At 45.5% G+C, this 25559-nt stretch overlaps 1 protein-coding gene across 1 annotated transcript in view; it reads right to left on the bottom strand.

Annotated features, from left to right (window-relative positions):
* The window catches only part of COL4A1 (collagen type IV alpha 1 chain), a 148672-nt gene that overhangs the window by 99216 nt on the left and 23897 nt on the right, over window positions 1–25559 (bottom strand). The gene's annotated exons all lie outside the window — the stretch shown is intronic.

The following is a 25559-nucleotide window of genomic DNA, read 5'->3' on the forward strand; positions in this document are numbered from 1 at the left end:
AGGAAATTCCAGATGGAGAAAGCAGGGAACCAAATATGGAGTTGAGAATGTGCTCAGGGAGTCTGAGGACCTGGGATGTTTAAGGAGGGCTGAGCCCCAGGAGTATTTACAGGTGCAACTGGAAATGTGGAGGTCGGCCATGCAGTGAGGGGTTTGCACCCGCTCCAACCCAGCTACATCCCATTCACGCCCCAGACCAGGGAGGCCGTCCAAGACTTCCAGCAACAAGGATAGCAAATAGATATTCTTTCCTGTGGGACAGAATCTAACCACGCACGATGCACCAAACAAGTGCGTTCTATTGATTAATTTAATATTACTTCCATTTCACAGAGGGACTATTAAATATTCTCTTATGACAGCAATCAGAGCTGTTCGTCTCTTTTGTCAGAAAGCAGACATGTCTTTAAAAACTCTTCATGTTTAGACTAATCCCAGCCAGCCAGAATGAAACTGAAGTGTAGTTTTCATAACTGCACTCACTTGCAAAGCCACTTTTCAAAAATAAATGGAAGGATTCATACTATTTATAAATGATAGATTCTAAAATGCTGCTGCACAGCTCCTAAAACCCACAGAAATCGCTCTTGAAAACATCACCCTCTAAGGATAATATTATCTGATTTGTATCTTTAAAACCAGGTTTGAAAATTCAGACATAATGTAAATAGAAACAGCATGTAATAGACCCTTCAGAATAATGAACGTGTGGGAGAGATCATGAAGAAACCCTCTCTGCATTTGACAAATGGTCAGAGATCCAGCTGGGAGGCTTCCATGTGACATCCGTCCAAGGTCCTGAGCAAATGTGAGCAGAACAGCAGCTAAAACCCTCCATAAGAATATGGAAGATAATGGCTGGTAGACCCAAAATGCTACTCTGCAAACCATAAATGCCACTTCCAAAGGACCTACCTATAAACACAAGCACAACATTTGTGGTTAAAGAAGAGAAAATGAGGTACACCACAGAGGAAAGCTGGCGGCTGCTGGCCAAAGCCATGGTTTCTCAATGACATGCTCCGGTGTTTGTGCAGTGGCACAAACGTTATCCCTCCAGGACCCTGTGGGACACCGCGGTCAGCCGTACAAGGTCAGCGTGTATTGAGGCCTCCTTTCCAAACCACACTGCCCCACTACATGCCTGAGTGGAGTCCCACCCTTAGACATGAAAAAGGAGAATACATAAATAGAGTTTACCAGCACCTCTTGAAACCAAATGGTCTAATCAATTGACAAGTGTAATGCTAGGCAGCTACAGAAATGTGTCACGACTTCAGAAACCCTTGTCTTTTCCAAAGTAACCTAAGAAAAATATTTAGCAGCTTAAGCCATTCATAATTTATTATGAAAAAAAAACAGGAAATACATAAAATATGGAAAACGTAGCTCATTCCATGTCGCTGGTCCTTCAATTCGAATGAGTGATACACAAACAGCCCTCGTTTCTTTTTTTTTCTCATTGACATTCATTGAATATTTATTTTCCCATTGCCTGCACTGCATACAGTACAACAAGGCTATGAGACTTGTAGAAATAGAAATATGCTTCCCAATGACAAAGTACTTGTAGGAACATCTAGAAAATTCTAGAAAACCTTTTGCTACCACAACTGTGACTCTTAAATAAGCAGAAGTCATGTGAAGCCAAAGTGAACCGGACAGCACTCAAGAAAATAAAATTTCAATGGTAATAAATATTTTGAATTTGAAAACGTTTTTCCATCTGAATACTACCTTCTCCTCCCAGCTCCGCGTCTGTTTTTGTGCAAGAGTTGAATCTGTAGGTAGATTAGAGTCAGCTGACATGCACGACATAGTAGGGCCACAGCCAAAATATCAGCTCACCAGGCAGCTCTTTCTTCTGTATGTAATGGATGTACAAAAAGTACTTGTAGTAACATCTAGAAAATTCTAGAAAACCTTTTGCTACCACAACTGTGAAGTTTAAACAGCAGATGTCATGTGAAGCCAAAGTGAACCGGACAGCACTCAAGAAAATAAAATTTAAATGGTAATAAATATTTTGAATTTGAAAATGTTTTTCCATCTATTTACACCAACTGTGTGCCTCTTCTTTAATAAAAAATAGTCAATCTGGAATTGCCAGGTGATGTACATGATAATTTAGTAAATAAGGTAATAAACAATAGTAACTTTTTGGTTGTTGCTTTGACTTCAATTTTGGCTTAACTAGAGCTTTTGGTAGTCTTACCACGCAAAGAAACTGATATACTGTAGTTCCCACAATTTAAGAACAATTTAAATCATTAAATATCTTCCAATAATAAAGATTATGTTCAGCATAGCTTTAGTATTAGATGTATTTAATTGCATTTCATAGCATTAAAAGGGAAAACACATGTGTGATAGATATAAGAAGACTTCATCTGTCAACCAGAGTATTTACTTAACCTGAGGACCTCATTAACTAGACATCCCGAGCAACCTACAGGATCCTTTGCGGATGCAAAGACTTCAGATGACAGGGGCCACCTGGTCCCTGGAGTGAGGCCCTTGGCTTCCAAGGCCATTTCTGACGTGTGTGCCCTCTGCTCAGCTTTCAGAACCACACTCAGTGGTTTTTTCCATCTTGTTAATTTGCACATTTTACCTTTTTAAGGCAATACTCCCCAGACCTTGTTTTCCTTTCAAAGAGCCACCGTTTCCTCCTCTTCCGTCTAGCCTTAATTGTTTTATTTTTATTTTTTAGCTCATTGAGCCTAATTAGGTGGCTCTAACTCATTCAGTCCAGTGACTAACTGCATGATTCACTCTCCAGGCAGGACATATTTATTCTGAACTTTGTGCAAATCTAAAACAAACTGAAAGTATTTCATTAACAATACTACTTAAAAAAAATCCTTTTAAAAGCGTTATCTACAAAATCTAGGTGGAGCAGAACACGAGATGGGAAATCTTATTTTAGCCTAAGGAGTTGAAGGAATCAGTGCTGTCCATCTTTCTCTGTCTGCTGTACTCTGCTGACTAGACAGGAAACTGGCTTAGCACAAATTTTCCTTTTCAAAAACTAGAGCGAATCTTTACTGCAACAATTCACTGTGCTGAGCTTACTGGCCAGTTTTGGGACTTTTTGGTTCATAAAGAAAAGTGAAACTAAAAGTGTATTGTTCAGAACGTGTTTGCAACAGGATAAAATATTGTAATTTAAAATCAAATCAAGTCAGTCAACCTAATTAAATTATATGAATTTAATGGCCACAGAAATCAGACCAAGAAAGGAAGCGGGAGCTAGGTGCTACCTTCTCTTCCTGGCTCTGCAGTCTGTTTTTGTGCAAGAGTTGAATCTGTAGGTAGACCACAGTCAGCTGACATGCACAACATAGTAGGGCCACAGCCAAAATATCAGCTCCCCAGGCAGCTCTTTCTTCTGCATGTAATGGATGGAAAGCTGCATCCCGTTACTCTGAAGGCCTCTGTATGTGGACCATGCTACCAGGAAACCTAATCTTACCCCTCTCCCATTCCCTCTGGTCAGGAGCCATTCTTCTATTTCATGCCACCTCTGCTCCATGCCACCTGTCTTAGTCTGTTCCCACACCGCTAATAAAAACACACCCAAGACTGGGTAATTTATACAGGAAAGAGGTTTAATGCACTCACAGTTCCACACGGCTGGGGAGGTTTACTGGACTCACAGTTCCACATGGCTGGGGAGGCCTCACAGTCATGGTGGAAGACAAAGGAAGAGCAAAGTCACATCTTACATGGCGGCAGGCAAGACAGCTTGAGCAAGGGAACTCCCATTTATAAAACCATCAGATCTCATGAGCCTTATTCACTACCAGGAGAACACTATGGGGGAGACTGCCCATGACTCAATTATCTCCACCTGGCTCTGCCCTTACACGTGGGGACTATTACAATTCAAGGCGAGACATGGGTGGGGACACAGCCAAACCACAGCCCCACCATTACAGGTAACCCCTCCACACAGGACAGGCTTGTGACTTACTGAACTCACAGACCCCTAGCAGTCATACCAACTAAAACCAAGTATCACCTCGGCAAGGATGGTACAAAAGACCATCTCTGGCCCAAGAATTCTAGAGATGAAGATGGAATGTAGGCCCCTCGTGCTGATGTATGGAATGACATTTTCTTCTGTTTAATGGGTACAGAGTTTCAGATCTGCAAGACGAAAAGCGTTCTGAAGTGGATGGTGGGAATGGTCACACAGCAATATGACTGAACCCACAGCCAGTGAACTCTACACTTAACAATGGCCAAAGTGGTACATGTTATGTTATGCGTATTTTACCACAGTTTAAAAAATGGGAAAAAGATTTGTTCACCAACTCCACAAACTCTCCTTACGGCCCCAGTGTGGTCACAGCAGAGCTCACCACGGGAGAGGACACCCCAGGAAGGGAGAACGGAGCCCCTACACACTGCCCTGGTGCATGAAGCCCCCCACCCAACACAACTTCACCAAGAAGGGGCTGCCTCTGCTGGAATTTCACGGCCAAGCTGTTGGCTCTTGGACAATCTTGGATTCTCTGAAAACAATGTTTGAGGTTGCTTCCTTTCTGCCTCCTGGGTTTGGGGACCTACTGGCTCACTGGTTTTCTGCTGCACGCTCCTGAAGTGCTGCCACGGCTTAGATTTTGGGAACAAAAGCCCTAGTGCTGCTTCTGTGGCTTTTCAGCAGCCCAAGGCTTTCAGACCAAGTTGAGTTCCTCAAAATTTAAGATTCAAATTACTGAAGATAAGAAAGAAGACACAGAGGCAATGGACTGCCCAGGTCCCATGCCCCCTAGAGAGAACTCACATCCTGCTGTGCCCAGGGAGCCACACCCAAGGGGAATTCCTTAAGCTGTCCTAGGATTTGCATCAGAGCTGCGGGCGCTTCCTGTGAGCTCCCCATGTGGAGACAGCACGGGAAGCAGTGCAGGGGCAGGGGCTCTGCCAGACATTGTCTCAGAAGGACACTCTGCTTCCTCTGCTACCCCCAGGCCTGGGGCAGTGCCTGTCGTGTGTTCCTTCAGAGCTTCTGCAAGGCCAGGGCCATGCCAGGCACTGTCTCCCGGTGACAGTGACTGACTCATCTCGAGGCCGGCGCACGGTGGGTGCACAGAACAGGAGGGCACCTGCATTCCAACTGTGACTGGGCAGGAAGCTGGGAAATGCTGGGTCCTGTTTGAAGGGATTTCAAAAGCCTGCAGGAGGCCCGTGCTCCCAGCTGAGGGTTTAACTGGGTGGTGTGTGGCTTCTTCCACGACACCTTGGAGGAGGAATGAAAAGAGAACCAGTGTTTTTAGTACCCCGTGTGTGCGGTAGAGCTTCAGAAACACATTCTTCCTTAATGGTCACCACAGCCCGAGAGGTGGGTGTCACTGCCTGAGTCCCACAGGCAAGGACCCTGAGGTCTACAAGGCCAAGGGCTCGCCCCGCACCTGCCCGCCAGCAAGGCAGGGCTGAGGCCAGCCAGGGTGGGACCCAGCACCCTCGCCCTCCACCATCAGCCTTCCCAGTAGACAACACGGAAAACGCAGCTACTGCCTCAAAACGCGCCTGCCCTCCCAGAGAGGTGGGAGACGTCCAACGGGAAGCTCACTTATGGTTAGAGGAAATCAGAAGGCAACAGCTTTTCAGAAGTTCCTGAGATGTGCGTAACTTAAGTATGGGATTTTAATCCTACTGATCTTCCTCCTCCTCTTAATTCTACTTTTTATTTAGACAAAAATCACACAGAGATCAACCATCTCAGAGGGCCCTTCATCTCACATTCCTGCTACTGTACAAGGAGAGGAAGCGTGGCCCAGGCTCTTAACCCCCCGGGTCCGGAGTTCACACAATGGGAAGGAAAGTGAAACAAACACGTTTCAGGGAAATGCACGTCTCCTGATTCTGCCACACCGTCGAATCCTCCCGACCTGGAATTTCCAGCTGTTCGGATCCGCTTCACGCCGACGTGTTCCCCAGTCGGTCTATGTCTCCTTCATGATAACCTTCCAGCTTACGGCTGTGATTTCAAACCACTATTTCATTGCAAGGTCGCAAGGAGTCCACCAGCACCTGTGCCGTAAAGGCGGGTCACGAGGAGTCCCCCAACACCTGTGCCCTAAAGGTGGGTCACGAGGAGTCCCCCAACACCTGTGCCCTAAAGGCGGGTCACGAGGAGTCCCCCAACACCTGTGCCCTAAAGGCGGGTCACGAGGAGTCCCCCAACACCTGTGCCCTAAAGGCGGGCTGCTAGCACTGACCCCCCAAGGACCTCATCAGCTTAGAGGAGCTCCGGAGAGTGTGGACCAGAGTTGGACAGCATAAATTGTGAATCTGAACTTGGATCAAGTGAGCCAAAGTTCTCCAGAGCAGGCAGGTAGGTCTAGCTGGCTGAACCCTGTCCGCTCTCCAAACATGCCTGGAAACCTCCCACACAGCACAAAGCCGTCAAGGAACACAAGGCCAAAGAATACAGAGTGCACCCTCTCCAGGCCAAGCCAGAGACACACCACCCAGACCAAGGAAAGGCAACCGTCTGCAGTCAGTTCTCAACGGCTTTGGCCTCCAGCAGTGAAGTCACACCCCTCATCGAACACTTCAGAATCAGGAACGGAGGCTCAGATGAGAAAAAAGAGTACAGCGTGTAATCAGAAAGTCCTGGGAAAACCACCCAACTCTTCACCATATCAAGTACAAAGCAGATTATTAAGAGAAGCTGGGCCCCAGCACCCCCTTACAGACCCACTCTGAAAGATGCATTAAAATGAACAAGCTGTGCATTTTTCTTCTCATTATTTTGGGAGACAGGATCTCTCTGTTGCCCAGGCTGAAGTAATAGCTCAGCAATCGTAGCTCACCGCAACCTCACACTCCTGGGCTCACACGGTCCTCCTGCCCCAGCCTCCTAAGAAGCTGGGAATACAGGCGTGTACCACCACGCCCAGCTCCTGTGTCTATTTTTATCATCGAAATGAAATTGGCCCTATCTTTTAGATGAATGAAAAATTAGATTTGCGTCTTGTGTGGATAGTAACAGTTCGCCAATTACACAGTAAATGAAAATGTGAACTTAATCGTTAAATAGAATATTATTCTACAGATCATTTCTTGAAAACACTTACTAGGGCTTTTAAATAAACTTTAAAGAAATGTAAGTTTAGGGTCTCGACATTACGACCGAGTAAAAATGAATTCCTCATTATAAATAAAGGAAAATCCAAAATTAAACAGCTACATGTTTACTATTCTTTAAAAAAGAAAAAAAGTAGGCCGGCATTTCTTCAAAGCCAACACATCTGTAAAAACTGTATCAGAAGAAAAAGTTCAGGACATCCTCATCCCTTGCACTGCTTGGCGGGAGGGCGGCTGTGGCCCCTGTGCTCCGGGTCTGCTTTGAAAGATGGCTTTCCAACACACACCCCAGCCCTGTGCCCAGCCCTGTGCCCAGCCCCTCCCAGCCAGGAATGAAGGCTGAGCAGGGAGGAGGCATTCCACACCCACCTCTCAGGGGTCCAGGTTAATTATTTCTGGGGTCAAAGGACCACAGACTCCAGTCCTTCTTCATGGGAGGGATAGATACAGACTTCAAGGAGTTGCAACCCTCCTAAAATGCGTATTTTCAGCTCTCAGGGACCTGCTTGCCATTCCCAGTAGAACCATGAATTCTGTCCTCTGGAGCTGGCTGAGGGAACTAACCTGGCTGCAGGTTACGTCTTAAAACTAAAACTTGGCAACCCCTACCTGCGCCCAAATCCAAATTCTCAATCATTCCTCAGAAGGGCACAGAGAGGGTGGTAGGAAGACAAAGGAAGAGGAGGAAAATAAACGGTTAAAATAATGTACTTCAACGGATGGACATTCAGGCCTCGGGTTTCAGGCTCTCACAAAGAATGCCCACTCTAGGCCCATACATTAATTAGATCCCAAAGGTATTCACATTTAAGATGGAACTGTTTTGACATGCTGCTTTGGTTAATTGAATCAAAAGTATTAAATAAGATTCTCTCCACCACTCTCTCTGTCTCCTCCTTCTCCCTCTCTTTCTTTCTCCTCTCCTCTTTTTCTCCTCTTTCCTTCCATCTCTCCTTCCTCTCCCCTTAGTGGTTGATGGAGCGAGTGAAGACCTCTGGAGCACTGAGCTGACGCCACTGGCCCCTGTGCCATGCGATCCCAGGGGGTTAGGCTCTGAGGTCTGGGACACCCTTTTTGCCTGTTTCCCATTGTCTCCCACTGTCTCTTAACAGGGCTTTCTTGCCTCCTTCTCGTTGTTGCAGTGCCAAGAGCTGCTGTAAGCTCAGCCCACCTCGGCTCTGCAAGGTGCTGGGCTGTGGGCACGGTCCCACCAACATGGGCCTCGACTGCTTAGAGACCTTCTTGTTGCCTTCTCCATTCTCCGTTCTGCTCCAGATGATTCAAGTTCAAATCTAAGTGATCTGGGAATGAGTGGGGCGTGGTCTCACTTCCACTCAGTAAGATGAAAGTCAGGAGAAAGAAAGGTAGGAGGTAGAAAATCCCAGAAAAAGGGAACAGGAAAGCATCGGCCACAGTACATTTGGGTTTCTTTTCCACATGCAGATTTCCTAATTCTGCGAAGGCAATTTGGGTACCTCACAAGGCCAGAAAAGGCGTGGAGCACATTCTGCATAATGAAGAGTATTAAAGTACTCAAAAACAAGTCCTGCACAGTCTTGGGACTGAGGCTCTCTAAACTTCAGCTGTGTGCAGTCGTGTTCATAGCCCCAGCTCCGGGGCTATCTCTCCTGTGAACCCAGGAGAGACGGCACGTGTGCTTTCACTAGGCTTCAGGGCGCGTGAGCCTGGGATCAGAAAGTGTGTGATGCTGAGAGTCAGGGAGCCGATTCTAACTGACGAAGACACGGCCTGACCAACCGACTCCTCACAGGTGACCGCAGCCCCAAAACAGGGAGCTGCAGGCTGTGCTGGCCTTCAGGAAAGGAGGAGCCTGCCTCCTCCGGCATGTCCTGTGAGCAAATTCGGCACATAAAACCGATTGATTATCTATGTCACTAGGTGCCTTCCTGAAGGCCTCCATGCTGCCAGCAGTCTTGGGTTTGGGAGCTGCCCGTCGAGTACAATGGCACTCCTGAAGACGGTGTGGCAGCCATTGAAATGCCACACCAGCCAGGGCCATTCCTCACCCCCAGCACTGATTTTCACTGAACACTAGACCCTAAGACTCCACAGGAATTCCTGAGCACCTCCCCAGACTCTAGCACACCTGCTGAGATGGTGTCTGGGACGGTGTCTGGGCGTGTGCAAGGGCTCCCAGCTCAACCATCTGCGGAGTCATCACCGAGAGTCCTGGATGGCCACCGCATGGAGACAGATGCGCATGGTGGCGGTCCCCAGACGCAGATGCAGCAGGCAGGGGGACTGAGCCAGCAGCCCGGCGGGGGTGCCGCATAACCTAAAGAATGAAGTCATGCCCCGGCCTGCACCCGGGAAACTGCACACAGCAAAAGATCGCCGCTGAGATAAAGAGCTGAAAGCTATTCCCCCATTCAGCTGTTTCAGCCGTGCGGTCTCACAATGGGCTCACAGACAGCAGCATCCACACGCACCAAGCTCTGGGCCAGCCCAAGGGACGCGAGGGGAGCTGGCAAGCCACCGTTCTCCATGTGGGGAGACGGACGTGTCCCAACCCGCCTGGAGCAGTTCCAACTCCGTCGCCACGAATCCTAGCTCAGGAAAAGCAAGACGAGGCTGCCAACCCCTGGTCCACCCGCCCTGGAGTCGCGCTAGTAGCAATGTGGGCACTGAGCTGGATATGGGTAAGAAAACCTTAAAACTCAAAACCCATCTAGCAAAGGAACAGCAGCTACAAGAAAGGCAAGGCAATATGGGGGCTGGGGGGCTGACTCGGGGACACCGGGCAGTGCCAGGCTGACTGGTGCAGCCAGCAAGCCCCTGGACGTAGAAGAGAAAATTGCAACAATGTTACAATTCCTGAACTTCAGAAAGGTACCATGCTTAGGTAAAAGAAAATCCTCATCCTTGGGTGTAAGGCCGACATTGTCAGGGGCTAAGAGAGATGACCTTTGCAACTTAATGTCAAAGAGCATAGCAAAAATTAAGAGTAATATGGAGAGGCAGCAAAAACACAAATGTGGCAAAATGTGAGCAATTGATGAATCTTAAGTGGAAAGCATGTAGGCATTTATTTTCATAATTCCTGTAACTTTTCTAGAAATTTAATTTTTTAATCAAAAAAAATTTTTAAATCAGGTTAATGAAATTTGAGAAAATTGGAAAGGAATCCAAAAACTTAGAAAGGGCATAAGGCAGCAGAGTTGCACTCTGCCAGGGCCCGGCAGCCCAGCGCAAATGTGAAGCAAGCCTTTTTGAGCAGATAAGGATTAACCACAAAGGAAACCCACAGCGAGGGCAGCCGCTGCTGAGCAGAGCACAAATAGCACAATGAGCCCACTGGAGAAAGGATTTCCGGTCCCCCAGTGGGCCCTGAGCCTCCCCACTGTCCACACAGGCGAGGGAAGGACCTCACACTATCTGGTGTTCAGGGAGTCCCTGCATGACCCAGTGGAGGGAGGAAGGGCAGGGAGATGGAGGGCACACTTTCAGCACCTCCAAGAAGGACAGAGGGAGAACTGCGGAAAGGATGCCCAACTCAAGCTCGCAAAGACGGATGTGTTTTTCTTTCCTAGGTGCGTCCTGAGCTGCACAGCTGTCATCTCAGTGCCTCCCGTTCTCTGAGGCGCTTCTGGTGGTTGTGCAAGAAGCAGAAGGGCTTGAGGAACCTTTGCAAAGCATCCCTGTGCTGCAGTGCCCGGATAACTCGGAGAGCTAGCAGTCTCTGGAGTTTCCCTGATCCACCAGTAAGCTCCCCTTATCCAAGCACCCAAAACAGGGGCGGGGGCTCTGTACTCTTCAGGTTTTCGGTGACACAAGTGTAAGAAGCACTTAGACAAAGAAACCTGATCTACAACTGGAAACAGCTGAACATTAACATGGAGTAGATAATAGCTATGATAAAATTTGAAATATTTCAGGATTTACAGATTCAAGGGTTCCCAAATAATAGCACTGGAATAGCTTCAAAATAAGACACATAATAGATGTTTAATTTTAAAAAATTATCCTGTATAACATTTAGGACAATATGTAATTATTATTACATGTATATTTATTTCTATATGTATATTTATAGATACATAAAAATATTTAGGTCAGGATTTTAAATCTCATAAAGATCCTATACAGAGCTGCACATCTGTTATTCACCGCTAGACTCCAAACATCATCAAACACCTGGAATACAGCTGCAAAAAAAAAAAAAAAAAAGGAAACACTTGGGAAAGCAGTGGTCACAAAGCTCACAGCTTGACTCCAGGAGGAAAGTTTGACAGACTACTGCTAAGCATCTACAGTATACAAGATAGTCACTAGCCTCAGTCAAGCCCTGACATGTAAACACAAGTGCCCAGCTTCAGCAGGGCCAATGCTCGCCACGTCCTGCCTCCGCGCACTGGCACTGCCAGCCCAAAACCAGGAAGGGCAGACGGGTGATGAACGGCTCTGCACAACATGTGATGAGTACTCTGATGTCTGGCATACCAGGCTCAGGACCTTGGACCCGACTGCAAAAGATGGCAGGGATTTCTTGGATGGGGAGAGGAGGGAGAGGGAGGTGAGTGTGCAGAGGCTGGCCCCACCAGCTCTCTGCTCTCTTTAGAGAGAAGGCGGCCATCCTCGACGGGCCAAGTGAGCATTTAACAAAAATGTGTTGAGTAAAAGAATGACATTAGGATAATATTAACTTTACTCCGCCAGAAAAGCTTGCTCATTTGGCTTTTTCAGGTGATTTCAGGGTGGTGTGGCAGAGAAAATGATTCTGAGCTTCACAGGCTTGGTGCAATGCTGGCATGTCACTGTGCTCTGCTGGGCATTGGCGGCATGGCTTGCCAAGGGGATCTTCCTCTCCACACCTGGGTGCCTTGTCCATGAACCCATGAGGGAATGACACCTGCCTCTTAAGACAACTAGGACAAGGAAATCAGCTGACTTCCGGGAGAGCACGCCTGGCACGTGGGAGGCTCAGCAAGTCTGACTCTGTGGTCCGCCCATCTTCCAGCAGAGGGTAGGTGAGACACAAGGAGGAGGGAACTTGTCTGAAGCAGTGAGAAATGGGAAGGAACCCAAGCAGGGGTGAGCAGGAACCCCACCTTCAAGGGTCCAGCAGGAGTCCAACCTGCGGAAGCCAAACCTCCGCGCACCCCATGCGCCTTGCGGCTCCACGGCCCACCTCTTGCAGCGCAGAGAACTGACCAGGCTCACCAGGGCGACCCGGCGCCACTGGGAAAGCTCCAGCTGTATTGACAGCATGCTCTGCTAAAAATGGTCTGTGCATAACCTATTTCAGTAAAGACATCAATGGCAAACTCTTTAAAAATAATTGTAGCATTTTAAGGAAAGTTTCAGAAAATTAACTCATATCTAGAAAAAAAAAATTCCCTGATGCCAGTGAAATAAGACTTTTTTATTCTCCAGTGCTCAAAGGTATATGGTGAACCATCGTTATTTATGATACAATTTAATAATACAGGAAAATGTAGAATAATTCAACTAAAAACCTTTATAAAACCAGAAGCATACCCATTTTTCCTATGGCATAGGGAGAAAATTGTCATAAAAATACTTTTTGAATCATGCTGCCAGATTGGGCCTGTAGTTCATAGGCACATATGAAAGAAACACAGAATCAAAGTAATGAAGTACATTGGGAATTACGAAAATAGCGATGTTATTTTACATTTATCTCATGTATTTATGATGATCAGTGTCTGAAACAAGAAATTATAAAAGTTAAGCTGCACCCAAAACACCACTGGCATATAAAAGTTGCTGCACCTGGAACTGGGTCTCTCGGGCTGGCTGGCTCTCCACACGTGTCCAGCGCAGGTGACATCTGACGGAAGACACAACACAAACGACAGCCCCTTGCCCGCAGGGTGGTCCCCGGCTGACTGCAGGGCACAGAACCTCCCGATCACCTACCCCAGACACCACCAACCTCAAGGGGCCTTTGTGTGAGGTTCCGAAGTGATTCTACCATAAAGATCATATTTCAGATCCAAAACTCTCCGTGTTAGCTTCCTCAGCTGGGTGAAGGAGTCCAGAAACTCACATACAGGGCGAAATGTCACAGTGGGCTGGCACTGTGAGGCCAGAAACACGTAAATGCCGAAATGGCTGTGACCTGATCTGGGGTGATGCCAAAATGAAACCAGACCTGGTAAACGGACTAAAGCGTTCCTGTCCACGCGTGCCCTAGCCTTCACCCCGCACCCCACTCCAACACAAACGGCTGCTTGTTGGTTTGGGTTTGAAATAGTTGGTCTGCATCAGCCAGAAGTCATTACAGGTCACCTGGAAGATTAGGAAACTGCTGTGAAGGCTGGAACCTTCTTCTTCAGAGAAATGACAGAAATGTTCATCTATCTGAAACTGACTGTGTTCATCCTGCCATACCCAGCAGGGCCACCTACATTCACCATTTCCTTGATAAACATTGTTTCTAGTGAATAACAATGCAACTTTCCTCTTCAAGTTTTCTAATCAGGCCGCAAGGAAGGAAAACCTGCAAAAGGGAATAATTAAGGGAAGAATTATTCAAATGATCAGAACAATGGTAGAAGCAACTAATTTGCCATAAATGACCCAAGGTTCTGATGCAAATGTGTAAGAAAAGGAGATAAAAGGAAAAGCTATCAGTTTTTAGTTTCTCCTATTGTTTTAGGCTTGTTTCATGTTATCTCATTTGTTCTTACAACTGTGTAGGATTAATAACCGTAGGGTCGTTTCAAGGCCTCTTTGTACACTGACTGGAAGGTGCTGAGGCTTAGGGTGGGAATGGGGTCTCTGACTTCCCAGGTCAGCGTTTCCACCACTCCACACAGCCTCTCCACCATCACCACACACGTGCCGTAGCAGGGGGCACTGGCCGAAACTATGCCCTTTGTAGAGACGTCTATTTCTCTAACAGTGACCCTTTACTGCGTCACCAGGAAACACAGCCTACAGCTAAGTCTAGAAGCAAAGAAACCTCAGTAGCAATGGGCATGCCTAGCCCTCCTAACTTCGCTTCTAAATATTGTTTTTCCATAGAAGGGTCCAGAACTCTTAAAAGAAGCCTGGTTTCAGGGATGAGGCAGGGAGAGAACAAGGTGAGCCTGGGACTTCCGATTCCAGGAAAGCAAGGACATGTTCATAAAATGAGAGCACGTGTCTCACGAGCCAGCGGCAAGGAGCTTCCAAAGAATATACTGGAGAAGGTTTAAAAAACAAAATAATGATGGAAATGAATTACAATTCACAGAATAAAACCAAAGTCCTCCAGCCCATTCTGATCTAAGTAAATAACTGAATCTGCCTAAGAAATGGAAGAAAAGCCAAGGCTCTTCCCTTCTGCAGAATTCCAACTAACAAATGAGACGGGATGGAGACAGCAGTGCCAGCCTCCGAACGTTGCAGCAAGAGCTGTTTCAGGCAAGAATCCTCAGGAATGGTCACAGTAAGGTGCAAAGCAGGAGAAGCAAGATATCCGGACTGCATCAAAGGCCCTTTCCACAAGATACATACTAGGAACCAAAGAAAAACAGTAACTTCATGGAGAGACCTGGTAGGCACCACCTGAGCCAAGCCTCAGAGTCACATCACCAGGCGTTGGGGAAACGGACTCACACACCTCCCGATGGGGAGATAACGTCAGTTGTGTGCTATTTCTGTCAAGAACACGTGACCTGGATTTGGTCATGAAACATCAGATAACCCAGGTTGAAGGACTTTCTATAAAATAACTGGCCAGGACTCGCCAAGGTCAACCCCCGCCTCCACCCGCCCCAACCCACATACACACAAGGAGGACTGAGGATGTGTTCCAGTTAGAGGTGATCAGGGTGATGTGACAGCTAAATGCAACATGGAATCCTGGGCTGCAGCCTAGATCAGAGAAAGACGCTGATGGGACAAGGGGCAAAATTCCAGAAAGGTCGGTAGAGCAAATCAGAGCATTATATTACTTTTATTTTCCTCATTTTGATCCTTGTTCTGTGGTTTTGTAAGACGTTAACATTTGGGGAATTTGGACACAAGATACATGGAAATACTTTGGAACTTTTTTCTAAGTCTGAAATTATTTCAAAATTTAAGAATTTTATTAACGACTTGAAAAATGAATCCTAAATAGCTCATCTTATTTGTGGTCTTCAAAGCCAATTTTACAGGTGCGCTATTCAAAGAACTGACATATTCAAGGGGTAAGATTAGGTAATATTTGTCAATATCAAAGTGGAGTACATAAATTAGCGCAGAAACTTCTAGTCATAACCTCTTTAAAACAAAAAATGTTTCTCTGCCAGAAATACCCTTTAAAGTTTTACTCTGTTTTAAGAACTATAACGTACAGCACACAGGTGAGAAATGGCTTTGAACTAAAAGTCAGACCTCTTTTTTCCTTTCTCAGTAACTCAGAAAAAATAAAGTGTACATACACACATTATTCCATAGACAGAGAAAGTAATAATTCGGTAATTTCACATAAACCATAGATAGATGGACACATGAGGAAGGCAAATGCTGACTCTGCCTTTCCTCCATCTCACCATATATAGCGGACTCAAAATTGAAGAAAAACACTCTCCATATTGCACACTTCTTTCTAAGAAACACCTCAACCCACAGAGCAACCCCTAAACACATGCACGTAGCTCTGGTCGGCTGTGGGCATGGCAGGTGGCCCATGCTTGTTTTTCTAAACTGTCATTTCTTCCATCCTCCATCATCATCCCCCTCTAAAAAAAAAAAAAAAGGCAACTATTCTCAGCATTGCACGCAGGGATGTTCAACAGTGGCGACACTTTGCCACAAATGAAAAGAAGAGGAAAGCAAGCTAGGAAAGCCAGTACCTAACACTACTCACTTCCCACTCGCCTAATTCTTCTTTTCTTGCCAACAGTAAGGTAAAGTGTCAGCAGTGAGACAGGGCAGAAGTGGCTTTTTGCTACACCCTGAACAGGTAAAAAGGAAACCACATTTGAATGTCACCTCTACTAGGGAAGTATGACATGGCTGATGTCAGAACCTCTGACCCCTCATCTTTCACCGTCAATAAGGGGGTGCCCGTGGAAACTGAGAAGGGACACTGGACCCCAAGCATCACTCCTCTGTGTCACATAGGCACAAAGGAACCCTGAAGCAAAGGGAAAATTCTCCTTCACGTCTCCTTCCTTCCAGGAAAATAAGTGGGGTGGGTGGCAAAATTTAAATAAGCATGGTTAAAATTTTCAGAGCATTTTAGACAGTAAATGGCTGCCTGATCATGTCCCAGAGAGAAAGTGCTTTGAGATCTGACTACCTACTAGGTCTCTGGGGCACTATGGGCCTGGTAAATTACTTGTATGAACTCAGCAATGCCTATTTAACCCTTCTAACTGTTGGTCCCTGTGTGGGTACCAGAATGGAGAAAAGTGGAGAAGGTCCCTGCTAAGGCGGAATGTATATTTTGAAGGACCTAAAGGTCTATTAGGATTTGTCTTGAGAATCAATGAAATGACCCGCCTGTGTCTAAAAGGCTCTGTTAGGGGCTGAGTGCATCTTAGACCACCATCCACAGCATTTTGCAGAAGCTTTTTTACCTAAATCACCTCATTCCACTTGTGGCAACCCCACCCAGCAGTGTGCTCTCCATCTCACCCAGTCAGGGAAGAAGTCTTCAGACCGCAGAGGTGACTCCTAAACACACAGATCTTGGGACGGAGTCTGTGTCCTCAGCTCAGATCCCACACTTAACTGTCTAGTTGGAAAAATGGGTTTAAATAGTCTATGGCAACTGAGTAATAAAGAACTAAACACCTAAAATTTTTCTTCTTTTTAAAGGCACCAGGGAGTGCGTATAAAGTCTACCAAACACACCCTCGAATTCTGAGGTTAGAAGGGTCATTCAGACTGACCCCAATGTCCACCAGTGCTGCACAGATGTGGATCCTCTTGTAAATGAGGGCACCTAATCAGCCAAGTGAGGCTGAAACTTGTTCAGGGTTGCAGACGTTCATCTGCCAAAAGAGCATTACCGCCGAGACACGCTGAGTGCTTACACTGCAGTTCAAAGCACGAGATGATCCAACGTCCCTTCCTTTCTCAGTACGTTTCAAAAATCCTGACTTCAGAAGACAGACCAAAAAGATCTGGGGCCTGGCCAAATTCTAAGTGGATTTGTATTTAAAACTACACTGTTACTATTGCATTATGCATTTTCTTACCAATGTCATCAGCTAATTATCATAATGGGACAGAAGTCTATGGTTTTCTTCTCTAATACATAGCATGTAGCTCAACTTTAAGTCAATGAAAATTCAAGGCAGGCTGGAAAGCAGGCATTAGGATACCTACAGCAATTCCACCTTCATGAAGCCCCTTCCAGGGAGTGTCATTAGACGTTCTGCTCTGATGCACTTGTCATTCAGAGAGAAGCAGGTGATGAAATCAAGGCACACAGGCCTCAGGAGGCTAGTCCGAACCTGGATCTGGTCTCATTCCTTGCCTTTGGTGCGGCTTTGAGCCGCTCACTAACCCCCCACATCTCTCAATTCCTCCGGTCGGGTGTGGACAGCATTGCCCACCTGCTGAGTTAAAATGATATGTAACATATGTGAAGGGCTGTGGCAGACACTCCACCCCTGGAGCTCCCTCCAACCTCATCACCATCGTTACACAGAAGTGCACAGAGAGGGGTGTCGGGAAAGGAAAGCAAGGGGGGTCCGGCTGTGCGCTGATAACCACAGCATCCGCTCATGAGATCAGAACACTGTTTAGGTAGCAAGAGCTTAGGCATGTACTAATTGAACCTCCCTACCACGCCCATAAACCAGGACCGTTGACTGTGCCAACACTAGGACCTAGGAGGGAAGCTATGGCCACAGCAATGATGGACGCACTGAGGAGCTTCCTACTTGAATGTCTCCAGCACCTCAAAGGCAAGGGCAAAATACATGCTCTCCCTCTTCCAAACATCCTTGCTCCAGCCATCATCTTCCACTCATTCTCCAAGGAAGATGCCCAGATATTTAAACACAATACCAAAGCCATGATCCGTGAAAGAAAGAATTAATAAGCTGGATTTCATTAACATCAAAATGTTCTGCTCTGGGAAAGACATTCAAGAGAATTGAAATACGAGCCACAGAAAATATTTGCAAAAGATCTATTTGATTGATAGAGGACTTATCCAAAATACACAGACGTCTTCAACTCAACAATAAAAAGACAAACAACCCAATTAAAAAATGGGCCAGAGACTTTCACGGACACTTCACTAAAGAAGACAAACAGATGGAAAATAAGCAAATGAAAACGCATTCCACATAGGTTACAGGGATAATGCAAGTTTAATCAATGAGATATCACTACACACCTAGTAAAGTGGCCGAAATCCTCGATAATTGTGGGTGGAGATAGAAAATGGTGCAGACACTTTGGAAGGCAGTTTAAACTAAACAGCCCATGCAATCCAGCAGTCACAGTCCTTGGTGTTTACCCAAATGAGGTGAAAACTTATGTCCACACAGAAACCTGCACATGGATGTTTATAGCAGCTTTATTCATAACTGCCAACACTCGGGAGCAACCAAGATGTCTTTCGTTAGCTGAACAAATAAAGCACCTGAGGGACATCCAGACAACGGAACATTTACACTGAAAATAAATGAGCTACCAAGCCACGAAAAGACATGGAGAAACCTTAAATGCATATTACTAATGGAATGAAACCAATCTGAAAAGTCTGTATACTGTACAAGTCCAGCTATAAGACAATCTGGAAAACGCAAAACTATGGAGACAGGAAGAGGATCTGTAGTTTGCCAGGGGTCAGAGGTAAGGGAGTAGGGATGCATAGGCAGAGGACAGAGGACTTTTGTGGGCAGTAAAACAACTCCATGTGTATAACAGAGATGGATAGATGTTATTATACATTTGTCCAAATGCATGCAAAGTACAGCACTGAGAACCTCACGGTAAACTATGGACTGGGGGATAGTGACGTGTCGATGCAGGTTCATGGACTGCGACCAATGACCCACTCAGATCGTGGGAAAGGCTATGCGTGTGCCAGAGGGGAGGTGCGTGGGAACTCTTGGTACCTTCTTTTCAATTTTGCTGTGAACCTAAACCTGTTCTAAAAACCGAGTCCATTAAAAAATAAAAAGCTGCATGGGTACAACCCAATTGTGAAAAGGTCAAGCAGACCTTGGTCAAACATCTGCATGATTGTTTTACTGTTGACTCCAATATTTTGTCATTTTCTTTCCAGCTCCCTGGTTCAATAAATCACTGCAGATGTTGATGAGCCTCCTGTTAGACCCCTGGGGACCGCGTCCTGGCCTTCAAGACCGATTCTCATTGTACCGCCAAACGCCTCTCCTCTGCTGAGGCTCCACCACACCCGGAGTGTTTTTATACAGGTTGCATGGCAGGTTTCCAATTTTTTGTAGGATATTTACTACAAAGTAAATCCAAATATTATAGGCAATAATTTCTTAATATCACTTTCAATGCATCCCATTAAGTATATAAATGTTCTGACTGTAGGCAGAAGCGCATTCAAAAATCCCTGCCCTTGAGTGTGTTACTCAACACCACTCAGAACATACACTGGCCTTGAAGAACCTCTCTCCTGCCACGTGACCAGTTCTAATCCCATGACTTCTACATAATCCATACAATACAGCTCAAAACTCTGCAGTATAAAGGTACCCGGTGCTTTAACTCTGAAACAGAGATTGCGAACTGATGACCCACAGGCCAGATTCTGGCCACAGATGTGCCCTGCTTGGCCTGCACCGTATTCTAGAAGTTTTTGAGTGAATATTTTAAAATTGAGGCCCTGGGCTTCTGATTCCTTCCCAGACCTTTAAAAGCAGGATCGCACTGGGCTCCTTTTGCTGGGATGTGCAATTTTTCACAAAGCTGGCTGCTCCTACCTATCTGCCTGACCTCAGTAGACATCTGTGTTTTTGAACTCCTGTTTAGATAACAAATTTGTATTATATTAATTGAGCTTAAATGATTGAAATGTGTATCCCAATAAATCTTACCATGTAATTTATCAATACGGTCCTCTGAAGTTACAGTCCAGGGCATAAAAGCACTCTCTAAGCTATTTTTACTGGATCTTTCTGTGTCATCAATGTTAACACATTTCATTTTTGTGTAGCCATTTCTGTGAAATGTCACATGACAAACATGTCATTTAAGAACTGGCTGCCGGTATAACCTGTTCTATCTATGTCAGTCTTTAGTGTTTTCAATTTGTTTTTGCCTGAAATCTGATAGGATGAGTCATCTTTTCAGAACATCTTTTTATCAAGGGTTTAAAGCTAATTGATATAATAATCCCTCCTGCCAAGGTGCTATGATAACTTCATAGCCGGGGTACTGGCAAGGCAGCCGTTTTCTTCCTCGGCCGTGTGTAGGACCCACGTCCAGCTTCCCAGGGTCTGTACCCCACTCTCAAATCTCTCAGAATCACTGTTGAGGTGACGGGCGCCCACCAGCCAGACCTCACCACTACACAACATGTCCAGGTGACACAACCACACTGGTCACCCCTGAATCTGTAAAAATCAAGAAAATGGAAATCTCTTGGAACCAGGCATTTCAGTTTTGCTCTGGTGACAGGCCGGCCATCCTGTGCATAGCTGACCCTTGGCCACAGCTGTCCTCCCCTCCCTCTACCTCTTGACCCACATCTGGTATGCTGAGTAAGCTAAAGGTCACTCTCACTTCAAACAAGCAATTTCATTTTCTTCAGATTTCCCAGTCTCCCCTTGGCTGCATTTCCCTTCATTCCCATGTCATCTTTTACAATTATTAAGTAACCCATCCTGGCATTACTGCCTTTGATGAAAGCGTTTAAAAAATTCTTTCATACTGACCCCAGCCTCTTTTCCTCTTTCAAAATGATCCCAAATGGAACTCTAGTTTATTTCCAGCCCCCTTCACTGAGAAGTATATATGTTAATGAATTTAGAAAAGTGTTTTCTCCCAATAACTCTGAAGAACTTAATAAGTTGCAACGGAGCCACTTGTAATTGTGGCAGATGGGTATAAATGATAATCTCGTAAAAGGCTAAGTAAGTTTCAAGAGACAGTGCCTACACTGACAGGAGTTTTATATTTTCTTCTCCTTCCTTCCAATGCTATTTTCCACCTAGCTTTTTCCAAATGTATTCACAGAGTGATTTATGAAAGCACTTCCTAGACTTTTCCTTTGGGTATGCTCATTCATTCTTCTAATCATCACATAGTACAAAGTACTATGTGCCAACTTCAAAGCCTTTTTAAAAAGGCTTTCCACCCCAAGGATACCCATTTTCTGCACATAGCAAATGCTTAACAAATATGCTCCTGATCCATTTCATAGCTGATTTCTTCTTGGGCATTTCCTCCTCTTTATTTTCTGTGTATTCTTTGGACTTGCAAACTATGGCCACGCCTCTCCCAGCCACGCCTCTTGACAGGATCACCTTCTCCGTCTGCCTAGACTGTGGGAACAATGGTGGCCACATACTTACTGCGTTAGATGTTTCAGCAGCTCAGAGGCATCCCACCTTTTCTTTTTATCTTTTTCAGACTAAAAATCATGTTTGTCTTGTAAAACATCTTCCCATAATCTAGAACTATGATGAAACCCTCAGGCTCAACGTCATCTCATCTGCCCACCGTCACTGTTCGCTCCTCTGTGTAACACAACTGAGTGCTTTACCCAGGCTCTTCCGATTCCATGTGCAGCATCTCGAGTCAGGCCACAGGTGCTCTCAATATCCTTCTGTTTTTTATGTTTCTACCTACTTGGCTTTGCATGCACTTTTGGGGGATTTACCTAACCAATCTTTTTCATACACACCGCAGCCCCCTTTCCTTTCCCAACTGTGTCTTCCTGCATATCTGATCTATTTTTGCCTCTTATGACATACACATATCAATAATCATTGCTCCCCACGGAAGGTGAGGTTTTCTGGAGTCCATTTCCACACCCGATGCCCTTCTCAGTGATGCTTCCCAGTACACTCCCTCCCCGCAATAGGGGCTCATTCTCTGCGCTCATGTACATAACACTCAGGTTGGTTTCACTGTGATATCATTTCAATGACTTGTGTTTCCAGGAAGATTGTAAGTTCCCTGGATGTGCGAACCATGCAAAGTATTTTTTAACTCAGTTCCCCATAACCTGAACCTGGGCTAGGCACATTCTATCTATTCTTTTGGGGGGTTGGAGGACCACACACACATAAGAGGAAACCAAAATATGCCAAATTCTTATTATGCATGTCTTTTCTTGCAGGGGAAATCTTCCTAGCATCAAAAACCAGCCACACAGAAGTGTGTAACATGATTTCCTTCAGACAGGTTTTCCCTCCCAAGACTTCCTGTTTTAGGCTCTGCTTTTGTTCACTCTCTGACCTGTCAGTGCCCACTTCACAGTATTTTCTTTCACTCTCAATACCGACTTTCTTGCCGCTACTTTTCAGTGAGTCCGTCCTGCAGTGCTGGCCTGTCTTGCATGGGCTGGCATCCAGAGGACTGGCTTCCCTCCCTCCTGTGCCCACTGTCTTCTCCTGCTTTAAGTCCACACATATGAATCCGCTTTGATTCTCCCGTCCTGACACTCCTTCCCTGTCTCACCTTCCTTATTAATATGTTCTGTTTCTATTAGCAATCGTCTCTTAATTTGGAGCTTACTTTTATTTCTAAATCCCTGATTAAATGACGAGGTTTGCCATGTAGAAAGAGCTTGGGATTCTTTAAAGTTAGTTTTTAAAACACTGCAGTAGTGTTGGGTGTTCAATGAGCCAACGGGAAGCCACTGACGGTCCTGTTTGCTGCATGTTTACTCCATCTGTGCCGAACAGCACATCCAGATTTTCAGACACAACAAAAATGCACACTGGTGCCTATTACCCAGCAACAATCAGCCACAACTTTCATATAAAGGTCAAAAGTGAAATGCCTTTAGGAGTTCCCTCAAAAATCTTAAAATAAAAGTCACATTCCAAACTTCATAATTCTCATGAATACATCACAAAGTCACCATTATGCCATTGAAAACGAAAACAATTCTATGCTTGTATTGCAAGAGAAAGTATTCTAAAAATGAATTATATAGAATCTTCAAGTTCTTGCTCAGAAATCAAGGTTTGCTTTGGCTTAAGAGGACTGCATGGCATGGCCTTTACGTATTACACCTCTGAAGACAGAGAACAATCCCACGCCTACATCTGCAAAACCAAATCTGGTGTGTTGGTTTTATAAGTGGCCTGGAAAAATCCCCTTTTCAATAATTCTGGTAAGTCTTCATCTCAGCACTATTCTGAGAACTTGCTGCTGTGCTAGTAATGCATGAATACAAATGTAATACATGAATACAAATGTGAAGGAGAACTTGCTTTCTTTTTTCAAGACCTAGAGCCTTTCTTGCATTCTTTCTTTTAAGGAATACATGCTATGAAATACATCCAAGATCTGGCTGAAGCTTTCTTACTCTAGGGCTCTGCGTTTGTGTACACTACATGCAACTATCTACTTAGACTGCCATGTTATACTCTGTTTGCCTCAGGAGTGATTCAACTCTTTTGGGTCAGTACAACACGGCTTTTCTCCCCACCCCAACCATGTGTCCTCTTTTTTTAGCCAATCAAGCATAACAACAATTCTGCAGCTCTAAACTTTTTAAGAAAACAGAACATCCTTTGGCCAGAGAACTCAACAACATCTTTGACACCATCAACTGGCTTGTGTAAGGCACAAAACGTGGCCAGCACTCTCTCCCACTTTCTTCTCTTGGGATAACAGCTGTAAGGAGCAACATTGTTCTTTGATGACACGACTCTGGGAAGTAACCCCCCACCATCTCCAACAACGAGAATTCTTATTTCTCAAAACAAAACGTGAGAAGCAGGAATATTGAGCATTTTTCAATGTTCCAAAAAGTACTCTGTGCTCCTGAAGGACATTTGCTGACATTATTTCAAAATACTTTACGAACACGAATTAATCCTCTGTCCCCTTGAGAAGGACCAAAGGAGAACCCAGATTTGCCATAAACCAAAAACAGATCATTCAGAACTGCAGTGAAGGGAAAAGAGAAGAATAAGTGGTTATCTTCTGTAATATAGAGACAAAAAGCTAAATATATATATAGTTGAAAGCTTAGATTTCCACTGTGGGGGTTCACACAGAAACTCAATTTCATCAAAAATCTATAAATTAAGTAATTAAGACTAGTCAAGATGTGGGTAGACTCAAATCACAGAGCTCCTAATCAAAGAGCAAAGTCCTACTCACTTTGCCTCTCCTGTCTGGAATAATTAGTTACTCTCAGCCAGTGAATTTTTACAAAGTAAGGGGCTCTTCTCATGTTATGGCAGTTTACCAGGCTGTCAGGAACATCAATTCCCCTCTCACATTTTAGTAAACTTACTCAACCCATCTGTGTCTCTGCCCTTCACAGGGTCAGCACACAGTTCTGCGGATGCTTCTGCAAAAGGCCCTGGCATCTACAGTCTCTTTCCCACTCCCCTGGCCGCCTCCCCTGTTCAGATCTCCAAAAGTTTGTGCCTGGATCATAACAGCTCCTTCAGTTTTCCTGGCTGCGGGCTCTCACCACACCGTAGCGCCTGCTTACCATCATCCACCTAGTCTTACTTAAGGGGATTCTCCCAGCGTAGTCCCTTGGTCACAAACCACAATGATTCACCAGTTTCTAGTGCATACAACTTTTACAGTGTGACCTTTCTCCCCTTGTCCGAATTCCCTACCAGGCTGGAGAGCTGGCATATCAATGTCGATATTGTAAACTTGGAGTCAGACAGACCAGAGTTTGAACACTAGTGGAGAAAAGTCCTTGACCTTTTGTTTTCTCATCAATTATAATGGGAAACAGACCACCTATCTCACTCTGTCATTTCACAGACTGTGGGGGACGTATGCAGAGTGTTAGCACATCCTGGGAAGCTGGTGGTGACTCTCTTAGGTATTATCACCTTCCCGCTGAGTAGGAATGTATAGAATGAGTACAATGCCGGGCATTCTAAGCTGTTCATTGTGTCTCTCCCTAATGCCATCTCCATCCCTACTGCGGCTTCCCTGGCATGGCTGCATCCCTGCAAGTCACCCTGTCCTCACTTCCAATGCAAATCCTTTAGATTAGCAACGGCAAGCAGGTTTCAACCCAACTGTCGATTCCTACCAGTCAAGGATGGCTGCAGGAGCTCTGAACTGGGGAGAATGTTGAGGCCCTGTCAAGGTCGCCGAGATGCAGTGCTCTCACACAACTGTGTCCTACCCTGGGCCACGGCCTCTCCAAGCGCAGGGTCTGTACCCTGACGTGGATGGCCCTGAATGGCACCCCTGCTGTATCTACTGATTCTCTCAACCTGTTTTGGGCCACCTGTGTTGGCTTCCAGAGACCATGAGCTCTTTAGTTAAGTACTCACAAGCTTTCTGTCAAAAAAATCGATTTGGAAATATAATTCTCCATGCTAAGTTCACTGATCGTGATT

The sequence above is a fragment of the Sapajus apella genome, unplaced genomic scaffold (genome assembly GCF_009761245.1).
Source record: "Sapajus apella isolate SASKATOON/1434 unplaced genomic scaffold, GSC_monkey_1.0 scaffold60, whole genome shotgun sequence".
NCBI classification, from domain to species: domain Eukaryota; kingdom Metazoa; phylum Chordata; class Mammalia; order Primates; family Cebidae; genus Sapajus; species Sapajus apella.